Raw genomic sequence first — 14,006 nt, 5'->3', positions numbered from 1 at the left:
AAATGTTAAAAAGAAAACAACAACAATGGGGACAAATGCAGAATACCATATGTGTGTTTGTTTGCAGAAAGCAAAATGTGCAAGCTTTCGCCGTCTGTAGCTGCGCCAAAGAATTGGGAATAACGCCATTCGCTACATCTGTCTTTGATGTCTAACCAGTCGGCAGAAGTTGTCAAGAGAAAAAAACTTAATGGGATTCCTACTGTGCTGTCCCCACATGAAACAGACGCTGTACAGATGCTCGAAGAAAGAATACTCATTAATGAACCTAATGGATGCACACATTAACACAATGCAATGAGAATAAGCAACAAAACAAACTCGAAACAGTTGCTGGCGCTGTTATAAATGAGTCATTAGTGCGTGAGCCCACCCTCTTTGAGCTTTATGACAAATCAGTGTCAGCCACAGGAACGGCTTACTGAAAGCCACAGACCTTAAAGACGGATGACAATATTCACATTTACTGACTGGTTTTATAAATCAAATGGCAAATATTATTTTTAAGGGAGAGAGCCTTGAACCGGCCTGCGCTGGTTAGTTAGCTGTGTGACACCACGGGGAGCCTCCCGAGCTGCTCTCAACAGCTTTTCCATGTTCCTCCACCGAGGCCACCGTCAGGCTGTAGGTGGTTCCTATTAAAATACCTCTCCCTAAATGTTGTAAAACCTGCCTTCTCAGGGCAGGAAATGCCTGCCGTTAGAGCATGGTGTCACAGGGAGCACAAAGCCCTGTAGTGTGTCTGTCTCCTTCTGATAAATTGTTTCTCGAACACTTTTGAGCCGAACCCACCCTGCCTAATGGTCCTGAGGCCCCAACAAAGGGAGTTCTGTTGTGTTTGCGGGGCCAGGTTGGACCACTGTGTGTAATGCCTAGCAGGTGTGGAATATAAAATAGTTTGATAGTTTGGCGGGCGAACAGTTAGTACATTATTGTCAGGGGGGTCTGGGCAGGCAGCAGCGCTTGGCTTAAAAGGTTTACTTTTAATGAAAGTTGAAGAACTGGCAGACACTCTTCGTATTCTGCTAATGCAGCAGAATGGCCTCAGCTACTGACATTGAGCCTTCAGCGCTGAATGTAAATAAGACGGCCAGCCATTTTCACTAGAGGAATCTGTCAGTCATGTATCAAGTGACTCTGCTTTTATCACAAAAAGCTCCTTAAGTGTAGTTTCAGTAGTTAGCGCTGTAGTTACAGTAATTTAACTGTCCCAGTGAGAAATACCTACAGCGCGAAGACAAAATACACTTTGCTCTGTGTTTTTGTTTCAGCCTTGTCTCAAACAACTGGCCTTTATAGAGCAGTAATTTCTTTGGGAAGAATCTAACTGCTGCCTACAAATATGTTTGTTCAGTCAAACATCCTGCATCCAGGGGAATGGCAGATTTAGGCACTTATGGTTAAGATTAGGAAAAGAGCATGGTTTCACTTAGATACTGAAAAAATAAACCTGTCTTGTGCTTTAGACAGTCAGAGTGGAGTTCTTTATTCTTTAACCAAAACCACATTTTGTCTCCAACAATAACTGAGGGCTGTGAGCGCCTAAAGACAACCATCAGAACATTAATGGTGCTGTTGTTGTCACAAGTGGATACCATAATTTTTTAAGAGTGGATATTGAAGGAAAAACAAATTTAATATGTTGTCAGTCAACATTATTTTGTCCAAAATATGAGATACCATTGTGACATGTAACCAAGCTAAATGACTGAATAAATAAAGCACAAATAAAGGAAAACAAAACAAACACACGCAAATATTATAGAAGAAATAATAAAAAGTGACTAAATACAATCCATGTAGTTTTTGCTAGAACTGAGATGCTGAGTGATGATGACAGACTTATATTTTCCCGTTCAGTATTAGATAGTGTAAAGTCAAGTTCTTCTTGCCATCTTATTTTTTCTCTTAGTTTATTGTCACCTTGCAGGATATTAAATATCACTGAGATTTGATGCTTAACAACCCCACATTTATAATTTTTGACCAAAAACTGTGTCATAAATATAACATTTTTACATTTAAGGCTGCTACTATTATGTTATTTTATTATCAATTAGGCTGCTATTTATTTTCTCAATGAATTGATAATCATTTGGTCAGAAAAAAGTGGAAAAATGCAGATTCTTTAAGTTTAAAATGACGATTTTAAGTTGCTTCTTTGTCCATTAAACAGAGCAACAGAGTCAGGAATCTTTCACTTCCACAGAAAACTAAAACCAGAAATTATTCACATTTAAACATACAATATGTGATTTTCAGCGGTGAGGTGTCTCTCAGTCAAAACAACAACAAAAGACAGAGCAATGCTGTCACTGCAAATCAGTTACTCCTGGTTAGAATTCCTCCAGTGATCTTCGTTCAGGAGGTTTTTACCGGGAGCCAAATTATCTGCAGAGGTGTCTTCCTCTCCAAAACAAACTGACCTGGTGACTTAAACTGGTAAAAGCACTGAATAAAACAGTTTTACGTTAAAAATCAGTGTTTCTCCAAAACCGATTGTCATGGCAGGGGCTAAAGCTGAGCCGCCACTAAAGTTTGCTCAGCTTGTTTTATCCTATAACTGATGACTAAAATACTTCATCTGGTTAAACCAGGGGTGTCAAACTCATTGTAGTTCATGGGCCACATAAAGTCCGATTTGATCGCAGGTGGGCCGGACCAGTAAAACCATTGCATAATATCCTATATATAACAAAACCCTCCAAATTTGCAAATGACGTGCATTTTTCTGTATATTTCTACTCCTGTGTTGTAATCCTGACATCACCACACCAAACTAAGGTGAAAGAAAAGAACTGTTAAAGGGATCTAAAGCAGCATTTTACATAAAGAAAGCTACTCAATGTTTAGCTTGCTCCTGACACCTGGCACCTCTAAGCCTCCACAAGTGCATCACTATTAGGTGTGCAAGGTCATCCAATGGGCTGGATTGGACCCTTTGGCCTGTTTTGGCCCCTGGGCCATATGTTTGACACCGCTGGGTTAAACCATATAGTTAAAAATGGCCAAAGTTTAAAAAGGGAATTGTAAGAATGTGGCTTAATTTATTATGAATAAATTTAAAGGTACATTTTATACTTATATATTTCTTTGGATTATTTGACATGTATCCTGGTGTTCGAGAGAACATGGGATATCTGTCACAGAACAGATACTCCCAAATCACAATGACCAGTCCAATGAGTATTTAGTACAAATCACAGCATCCTAAAATATCAATGTATGAGAGCAGAACATATACTATTGTATAAAAATCACAACTATACACAGTTTGTATATTCTGTTCTGTTGTATGTATTGTTTTCCCCTAAAAAAAATAAACATATTTTAAAAACAAACAGAATGTGGCTTAAAATTGGATAAAAAGTCTTTTTATGATGCAAACTGCATATGATGCAATTGACAGGTGACGGTGACCAAATGACACAGACTGTGTCCTTGAATAAAGTTACAGATTTCACTGGGTTATAATTGAAATGTTTGGGCTAATGTAAGTACACAACTCAACAGAAAACCTAACAACAGTTAAGTAATTTTTAGACATTTTAATGCAAATAATACACATTTTATGTCTTTAAACAGCATCAAAGTGTTTTTACATATTGGCTTCAAAAAAAGACTCCAGAAATATTTGCGGTTGACTTTTCTGTCAGTTGACTATTTAATTGATTGGTCTTTACAGCTCTAGATGGATTCTGTATAACCTTTTTGTGATTGATACTTTTGTTGAGTGAAATAAACATTTCCTTATTATAATGTTATAAAACACAGTGAATTTTCTTTTCAAACTGTGCTTTCGTTTTTGTTCAAGTAGTCATAAAGAAATAGTGTGTAAACATAATGTGCAGAAGACACGCAAGCAAGACAGCTATCACTAGGAACTGGGGTAAAGAAACACCATTAACGAAGGACAAGTGACTAAAAATTGTGGAAGAAATCTTTTAAATGGAGAAGTTGACACACACACGGAGACTACAGGCAGCACAACTAGAAAGAAAATGGGCAAATTGACTCTATACAAGACTCAAAAAGACGATACTGGACTGGAATAATAATCAATAGATACACTAATCTTTAAGGCTGTAAGGATGTGTCTTTAAAGATATTTTTTAGGGCATTTTTTGCCTTTAATCAACAGGACAGTGAAGTGTGAAAGGGGGAGAGAGAGGGAGAGACATGCAGCAAAGGGCCACAGGCTGGACTCGAACCCGGGGACGCTGCAGCAACAGCCTTGTACATGGGGCGCCTGCTCTACCACTAATCCACCGACGCCCCTTTACCCACATTTTTGTTTTGTCAGCTTTTATTATTTTATAATGCTGTTGTAACTGACATGTCAGCGTCACAAAAAATGGTTTAATAAAGATTTAACTGACGAAAAAATATGCAGACGACACAAGACTAATCATGCAAAAGTCAAACAAACAGGGCTGAAGGTAGGCACATCCGAAAAACTTTTACACGTGCTGGATTAAAAAGTCAAAGTAGGGCAAAGTTGACAGTGTCTGATGAAGATCTTTGTTAGTTCAAAATGCTGCACACTTTTAATACAGTGTGTGGATCTTTTGTCCGATTCTCATCAAAATTGGTTTGTTGCTTTACACATAATTGTAATAAATATAAATACAGCCAAAGTAAATTGTCAACAGTCAATTGGGAGTCTTTCTCTGAAGTAGAAAATGACTCCTGCTCTCCTCCAAAAAGCACCCTGGCATTCCCCAGTATGAACCTTCATCAAGTTAATTATCCCGCAATAGGAAATACTGTATAAATTGCTACATTGTCTGCATTTTCTGAGAACAACCTCCTCCTCCCAGGTTGCTTATCTTAATAGTTTGGAGCCATGCAATAAGCCTCGACTGGCCTCTGCCCGCTCCCCTCTCTGCTGCAGTTTACTCCCAGATTTTATACTCAACCACTCACAGCAGGTTGACAGATTACCATTGGTTCAGAGCCCAAACGGACAGTGTCCAAGCCACGATAAACACAGCAGCCATTATTTCTGCTTCCAGTAATCTACCTACTCTCGAGCCAGATGACGTGAAGAAGATAACAGCACAGTGGCCGGGGCTGAGGGAAATGGAAGGTATTCAGTCGCCCCCGTTTTTTGTTTTTTTTCTCTGTCTGTGTGATAAAAAAGCCGATATTGTAGCTTTGAAGTCGGTGTTATTCCTTCTTAACAATGTACGTCACTGAAAGCTGACATGATGGAAAAAGGGGGGAGAAAAAAAAAGAAGCCTAATGTCCTAATTAAGATTGTACAGATTTGATGATGGAGCAGAGAGACGGCAATTGAAGCCATGTGTTCATTTTCTCCCCTCCATGTGTTCTCCCGCTCCTTCCCCAACTGTTTCTGCCTCTCACTTTCTCTGACGGGACTCATTACATATCAAGAATGGTTATTAGTGATTTGTTTGATCTGTAAATAAATTCATATGTTGCTGTGTCTTGGCCAGCTCTCAGACGGGATAACAAATACAGGTTGGAGTACATAAATTACAAAACACACTCCCTTCTACTCCCCAAAACTTGTGATGGTTGTGTTAAAGCCCACTTGAGAGATGACGTGTTGGCAGGTTGCCGGGTGCTAAGAGACCATCACAGCTTTAACCCCCGACAGCAAGCAGTTGTCAGTAGGCATGGGCTCTGTTTAAATGTTTTTCAGTTTGACACCGAAGCCTGAACCAGCTCTCTTTTTCATTTCAGGCATCTGGATAAGCGCCAGGTGCCTGAAACTAAATTTAAATGAAGTGTTACTCCGAAGAGAGCCCTCTCAGCTGCAGTAAACTAAACCCAGAGACTCTCTGTACTCTCCAATTGTGTCTGTGTAACCCCTGCCAGAAGAAGCAGCTGTGACAGTGTGTCTAAGCCTGCTCGCGTGCGTGTGTGTGTGTTAATTGTGAGGTTCTGGTGACTGGGGAGAGGCCCAGGTGTTTGTTTATACTCACACCACCATAAGTGGCCATAGCTGGGGCCTGCTGCTGGGCCGGGCTGAGCTTTAAGACCAGGCGACGGGGCTTTGTGTACAGAAGCTGCTCCGTGTGCTTACATTTACAGAACTTGTTCAAGTATCACACTGTCATTGTGCAAACAGACCCAAACAAGCCACTGACAGACAGACGCAGCCCACACAGTACTTTACAGGGCTCAAGACGCAAAACAAAACAGTGTGCAGGCGTTTTTTTTTACTCAGTGAAGTAAACAAAATAATGTAGAACTGATGGTTGGAAAGTTTGTAGTTATCAGTTGTGGAGTTTGGTATCAGATTTCCAGTATATTGTGTCACAGATAAACTAATATAGAGTCTATAACAGCTTTTAAACAGAAGTGTAAAAACTTCTTATTAAAGTAGAAAGAAGACAGATAGGTGAATGTACTCAGCAGTAATTAGTATGACTACAATTTGTATAATGAGTAATGCCTGCTATGATTAAATCCACATGTCACGACTTTCACTCTGTAAGTCTGTAACGTAGCAGAGGCACAGCAGCCCTTGTTTTGCTATCATGAGCTGGGCCAGGACCTCTATGGAGATAAGTGATATAAACTTCTAGAAGTCTTTAATTTAATATGCATTTACTTGTTTGTTTTATTTCTTTGAAAGTGTTCTTTTGTTGCCAGGTAGAGTTTCCACAGTTACTTTGGTTGCTCCGTTCACCACCACTGGAGATTGTAACTGCAAAGAACTTGTAATTATACTTTCAATAACTCAGGACAATCATTAAACTCGTTCGGGATGAACTGCGCCTCGCCTGGAAAGTGGACGTGAGCAGGCGGCAGCAGCAGCAGGGGGCGGTAACAAAAAGCTGCGGTCAAGTTTCCCCATAGTTTCCAGCAGCCTTCAGTCTGAACAGGAAGTCACAGGAACACTCACATCCTGTTAGATCTGATTCCGATTTATTAAAGCGTTATCAGACCCATATATCGGTTTGTTTGCAGACTCTAATTGTTTTTATTATGACAGAGCAGCCTCTTACTGTAGTTTCTGTTCATGGTTCAACCTCCATTCAACATGAATTCTCATGTAAATCAGCATCGTATCAGTTCGCTGCTGTCTATAAAGCAGCTGAGCAGACCTGTGGCCACAGTCAAACTACATGAATACGTTAAAAACATCAGTCTGATAGTCAAAGACAGAGGACCGAAATACAAGACAACACTTTTCATTAAAGATCAGTCAGATATAGTCTAGTCAGGACCTCACATCTGTTACGTTATTCCTCGAAAGACTTTGTGTTAATAAATACTTAAGTAGCTTAAGTTTTAATAGGCTATTATTTGCTTAAATTACTGAAATCAACAGGCCTGTATTTGGAACAGGCCTTTAATTCCTTTCACACAAAGCTGTTGCTCAGAAAAGATGGGAAATACTATGAAATTGTTTATTTAAACCAGTATGAATATTATTTGTTTGAAAATAACACTGAAGCATTAATTTGCTCTCGCTCCAACAGACAGAAAGAGTGTGAGTTACAATACTCGAGGATTACGGCACCAGGCATATCGACACAACACCACTTTATCCTGTTGAAACAATCCTCACAACTTGTATTAATTTCTATGAAAAACTCTTTTGATTCTTTTGATCTGAGGACTCTTATGGACTAAAGCAATATGAATAACTTACAGGGTAACTGACACATAATTTGAGGTAGCCAACAACCTGGTTTTATACATCCTGAGAACTTCTATAACAAAAATGAACTGCTTGGCAACCAGACCAGGTCTTTATTTGTCAAAATGTGCAGCCACACTGAGCCAGTAAAAGGGACCGGGTGTTTAATTGGGACTAGGCTTTTAATCGAAGTTTTATGGTAATTAATTAACATGATTAATAACTTACAGTGTTAATATACATAGTATAGTTTATGATCTGTGATATAAATGTATTAAGTCTCTCTGACTGCTAAATGTCACCATCAGCCACACAACATGTCGCCTATTTCGTTATAAGAATAAAAAACTAAAATCTCTCCAATTCAACAAAAAATTAAAAGTTTATCTAAAACATCATATTGTTGAGTCGACATCTAAACCAATCAGCTGTTTGATCTGGTGAGAGCCAAGCATTTCCCATCATGCCCTGGGTCTTGCAGTCGGTGCAGAGTAACTGCAGTGCCTGGCTCTAAAAACTGATTGCGAGAGAATATCGTTGTCCACTTTTGCATGATGTCAGAGCGAGTAGGGATGAAGTCTGACACAAATCTAACCAGCATGCATTGTTGATTACCTCTACAAAGGCCTGTCTAATCTCAGTAAGCCTACTGATAGCTACTGAGAAAACAAAAGGGCTATCCTCTTCCTGTTTTGGTTGTGCAATAGTTGACGCACTTCCTTTGTGCTGTAAATTGAGCCTTCATTTTCCTGTGAATTACCCAGTGATAGACAGAATTGCATCATAAAAATGAGGCTTGTAGTGAACCAGTTTAAACGCAGGTGGTGTCGATATTCTGTTACATTGTGCAATCAACATTTACCTCATAAAAAGTAAAGAAACAAAAGTGTAAATTTCCACTTTTATTTTTCTTTTTTGTCTCTGCATGTCCAGTTTTTCTTTTTAATTCACTTCCCTCTGTTTTGTTGCTTTAATATTTTAACAAGTGTGTTATGTATTGATTGTTTATGACAGAATAAAAACAAACCACAAGCTTTTTATCATCTAGCAGACACAGTGTGACAGTTATGTTGTCCACAGATACATAATGTTTATTGAAGACTCCTCACTGACCAAAGCTATATAAAAGTTTGTTGCCCTGTGATAACATCTTACTTTCCTTATGTATTTTTATCTTAATACGTAATTGTTCAGTTACAGATTTGTGTAAGTAATTAAAAGCACAATGTCTCATCTTAAACTATTTCATTAGTAAGAGTTTGTATTAGTCACAAAGAGCTTTTTAAAAAGCATTTCTACCCTTCAAAGATGTCTACGTATGTGACTACAGAGACACATAACTGGAGAGCTGTTGAGTGTTATTAAATCATCTCAACTGAACCCTCAAAATCTGCAGGTAAAGTGCTTCCTTAGTGGTCAGCAGAGAATTTACTCAGTGCACGCACTATGTGCAAAAGTCCTTTTTCACAATTGGCTCTGCAGGACTGAGAAGTTCAGCCCCCGCTGCAGGCTCAAGAGACAGATACAAACATGTTATCTTATATATTCAGTTACTGATTTGTTGACAACAACACACGGCCAGAATGGAAACTGGAACAGAGTACTTGATCAAATCTCTGAACATGACACATGTGATTGTTAAACATGTCATTCCAAAACCACGAGCATTAATTTGCTACTATATCGGTCACCGCTCTTCTGGGAAAGCTTTCCGCAAGATTTTGGAACCTGACGACTGGGATTGTCTCCCATTCAGCCACAGGAGTATTAGTGATGTTGGGCACTGTGTTGGGAGATAAGTCCGCATTCAGATTCATCCAAACAGTGTTACTGGGTTAAGGTCAGGGCTCTGTGGAGGAAAACCCCGAAAACAATTTCTTCACGGACCTTGTTTGTGCACGGGGGCACTGCGATGCTGAAACAGGAAATGGCCTTTTCCAAACTGTTGCCACAAAGTTGGAAGCAAGCGATTGTCTAAAATATCACTGCATGTTGTAAAATTAGTATTTCCCGTAGCTGGAACGAAGGGGCCAAACCATAAAAAACAGCCCAGGTCCAAATGTAGCAGGACTTTGTACATTAAAGCACATTGCAGAGGTTCTTGAGGAAGGTCAGATTTCTGCAGGAGTCAATTCATATTCCATACACATTATTTTGACAATAGCAAAGATTAATACATCAGGCAGCTACTGAAGTTTCCTCATGTGAACCATCCTGATGGATGCAGCTGCACACTGACCTGCCCTTTATATAACACATTCAGAAAGAAGACCTCGTCACAAAGCTGATATATGATTCTCACAGGACAGGGATGCTACAAACATATGAGGGATGCATGATATGTATCAGGTTGATCAATTATCAACCAACAATGGGACATTTTTATAATTATGCATTATTCCGATTATTAAAATTATAGCCAAAATAGTGCCAATAATATGAAGCCAGACTGCTTTCATTGACTTAACAAATGCAGCATCTATGTAACAGCAGTATTATGTGTAACAAAGTCAAATGTACATTTGTAATATTTAGTATTATAATACCACAAAAAAAAATTTCAGCTGTTATTACCTGACATACCGCCATAGTCAATATGTGGAATGTCAGATACTCAGTATCTGTACTCCTTTATTCACCTCTGGGTGTACCCCACCTATAAAGAAGTGTCTCCCACCTTACCTCTCTCCTTTTGCTGTTGTGCTCCATGGGAGAGGTAAGAGACATTGCTTTCATAGTAACTTCCGTGTTCTAGCGCTGTTAAGCTCATTAAGTTCATTTTTTAGCCTAAACTTGTATAATATGCTAACATATTTCTGTGTCACTTCATTTGTGTAGGGGCTCGAGTTATATGGTCGTAACTGACGGAGGATTTTGTTTTTACCTCTTGCTGTCAGTTGTCTACGGTCTGGGCCTCTTCATATCAACACGACGCAGACAACACTAGAGTCCACAAGTTACATCTACACACCCGACACAGTGGGTGGTGGTACATGTACCTTTAAACTTGGTTTGCGAGTCGCCAATGAACACAGAGAAGAACAACAACTGCAGCATGCTGTCTAGAGGGCAAAACATGACATCATGATGTTGACGTCTTCACAGTTCCAGAGGAAGACAACAGGATTGCGCCGAGGGTCTGATCTCCGACCACCCAACACAGGTTAGACACAGCGCTGAAGGACCGTTTCCAGAGTGTTAGCACAAGCAGCTTACATCACCAACACCAAGCTTTTAAAAGGCTCCACTCTATTGTTATTGTTGTTATTAATAGTTACTAGCCATGTGAGGCAACAGTTAGCAAGTAGTTAGCGAGAACTGTTACTTGTTTTTGTGTTGTTAGCAATAGTGATGTCTGTTTGATTTGGTTGGGTCAGGGGTACGCAATATTAAATCAGCAATATTTTCTCACTACATCTCAGCCTACATAAACTACAGGTTATACCCTTCTTTTTAAAAATACAAAAATGTGAAGTTATCGGTTATCAGCCATGAGGAGCAGATAATTATCGGTTATCGGTATCAGTTGAAAAAATCCATACCGGTGTATCCTTAAAACATATGATATAAGAAATATGATGCACTGCTGTAAAGTAAACCACCAAACAGTATATATAGAGGAGTTAAACATCTACAGCAGACTTTTGCTTGTAGTGGAGTATTTTCACAGTGTGGTATTAGTACATTTACTTAAGTATGGTCTGAATACTTCTTCCACCACTGCCAACAAGGTAGAAAGCCATGGAAATATTACTGCACCTAATCTTTGAATCTAACACCACATAACTATCAGATAATGACCATAAACTGAACAAATACTATAGGTATGTCTCTCTACCATGAGCTGCAGGCATCGTCTGGCTGGCTGGTTAGCACGTCTCTCCAGAGAGCTTGGCTTAAACAATTACGCTTGGAAGGCAGGAGCCACGTGTTTTTACGGGAACAGTTCAGTTTTACAGTGCAGCCATAATCAGTTTATGGCTTCATGAAACAAATCTCCTCACAACGAACATACTTTGCAATACACAACTAAACACAGGCTGGTCTCTTTCCTAACACAGACGTTATTTCAAGTTAGCTGTACATGAGTAAATATACTCCGTACAATGATCCAGTGCCCTCCATCACTTAACCACCAACATAAACCCTTTGTACACCTGATTGGACAAACGTACCACCTGCTCCTCTGTGATTGTCTTTGCCTCACTTTCCAAACTTAAAAAAACATGGCAAGTATTCTGGAAACATCACATTTCTGCAAAACTATCCACCCAAAATTAATTTCTAAGTTAATCAGAGGTGGGAAATAGGCCGTGCAGTTGCAGAGTCATGCCTCATTTTACAGCAGTGAGTCTGTTTTTATCTAAAAGTTCACTGTCGGGTCCCGTAAGTACGTCAGCGAGGTGATTTAAATCAGACACAAAGCCTGTAGTGAAAACCATTCTGTCTTTATGAGGTTTGAGGAAACTGATGGATTGCAGCTTTTTAGTTCGGAAATAAATCCTCATGTATTTGAATGACAGATTTCTTAACACTGGCCATAGATACAGAAAGGGAGAAACAAGATATATGTGAGTTGTTGTTCTGTACGTCTGTACCGACACCTCCAAACAAATGCGACTGAACAAAACAAAGGTTATTGTCAGCTGAAAGTGTTGAAAGGCTGTTTTCAGCGTGTCTTTGAGTCAAACATCAGACTATCTGAAGTTTTTCTACAAATTAATAATTAAGGTTTATCTTCAGTTTAAAGATCTGACAAAAGTTCTTTTGCAATATTCGAAAATTCAACTAACTTTGAACAACGACACAAACACATACATATACACACTCTTCCACTGTGTACTAACTGTCCCGCTATCTGGCACACGACAAGCATCCGTGACGTGGCTTGGCAGCACAGAGACGCAGAGAAGCGTCTGTATTTGCAGACAAATGCTGATCTCCATCTGAAGACTTTCATGCCCGTGACACACACTCGACAGGGGAGAAACTGAAAAAGGTGGATGAAACACGAAGAGACTCTTTCTTGTCGAGACGTAGTTAATATTTTAAAGATAGGGAGCATGTGCTGTCTAGTGCTGCTTGTGCATCCACATCATGAGAACACTGTATGCATGACAACTCTACACGCGAACATGCACAGCTGAAGATTCTCAAGCTTGAACCTTCATTTTCTACCTCTTTGAAATTCATTAAAAACACGAGCGGCTCTAAGATAATCCAAACATAACGTCACAGTAATCACAGTGTAATTGTAAGGAATGCAATCTCTGAGCTGATCACAGTAAATTATGCTGAAATATTTCATTTAGTAATCATAACTACTCTAATAAATTAAGACCCTGTGTTTATCCTAGATTTAATGCATCAATGTGATTTACTGGCAAAACAAGCAGCAGCAGAAACAAACCCAGTTATTTGTTGTGTTTAAGCAATATGTGCCTGTCGTGTCTTCACATTTCTGTTTATTAGTCCTGTCTGAACACAATGGAACAACCAGGTCAGGTTTTCTCAACAGCTTTGGCAAAACAAAAATCATCCATGCATAAACCCCACCACACCAACACACGCTTTCATGCACACAAACCCGCAACCTTTTCTGTCGCACAACATTCCCAAAAAACTACCAAAAAGATAAAGTAAAAATGATATCACATGCACACAGATCTACTTCTGTGTCGCCTGAGTCTCGTGCTATCTTCAGCACTACTGTGCTGAGAGATGATGTGTGTCTTAGTTATTCAGGTTAATGTGTTCGCCTGTGGGGCATATTTCCATTCTGGCTCCCATTGCACACACATCCTCTCCTGAACTGCTCCGCCATTACTGTTCACTCACGCTGTCTTTGGTATAACCAGGGGCGATTCTAGGATCAGAGATTTAGGGGTGCTGAGCACCCAGAGAGCTGCTTTGTTTTGTACATTTTAACGCAATTTCATTCCCACATTTGTGAAAGAAAAGCACAACACTTTTTGGGCCAAAAAAAGGCAAATAACCAAACAATGCATTTTATATCTAATAAGAGATATAAACTGATACATTGATCCAACTTACAACATCATTCTAGATAGACAGACCATTTGATCTTACACTCTTACCTGAACCTGGCTCTTTTTTTTTTTTTGAAAAAAACAATCTTATATCCATGATGAGTCTGTCTGTACACACACACACACACACACACACATACACACACACACAATGGGCCCTAGGCCTTTTTGGGGGTATTTTTACTGCCTTTACTTTTAAGCTCATATCACAGTCATTACAAAGGCTACATACACATGCTATATCTTGTTTGTTTTTTTCAGGACAATCTGGGCTAACCAGATTTGCCATCATTCCATGTCCTTCTATGTGCCTGTATTTTATATTAATTTTTATATCA

At 39.3% G+C, this 14,006-nt stretch overlaps 1 protein-coding gene across 3 annotated transcripts in view; it reads right to left on the bottom strand.

The window, feature by feature from the left end:
• The window catches only part of pde3a (phosphodiesterase 3A, cGMP-inhibited), a 121,069-nt gene that overhangs the window by 27,730 nt on the left and 79,333 nt on the right, over positions 1–14,006 (bottom strand). The gene's annotated exons all lie outside the window — the stretch shown is intronic.

This window comes from Epinephelus moara, chromosome 20, assembly GCF_006386435.1.
Source record: "Epinephelus moara isolate mb chromosome 20, YSFRI_EMoa_1.0, whole genome shotgun sequence".
Taxonomy (NCBI): Eukaryota; Metazoa; Chordata; class Actinopteri; order Perciformes; family Serranidae; genus Epinephelus; species Epinephelus moara.
Note: the sequence above shows the minus strand (reverse complement) of the source record. Positions and strands in the feature narration are given on the sequence as shown.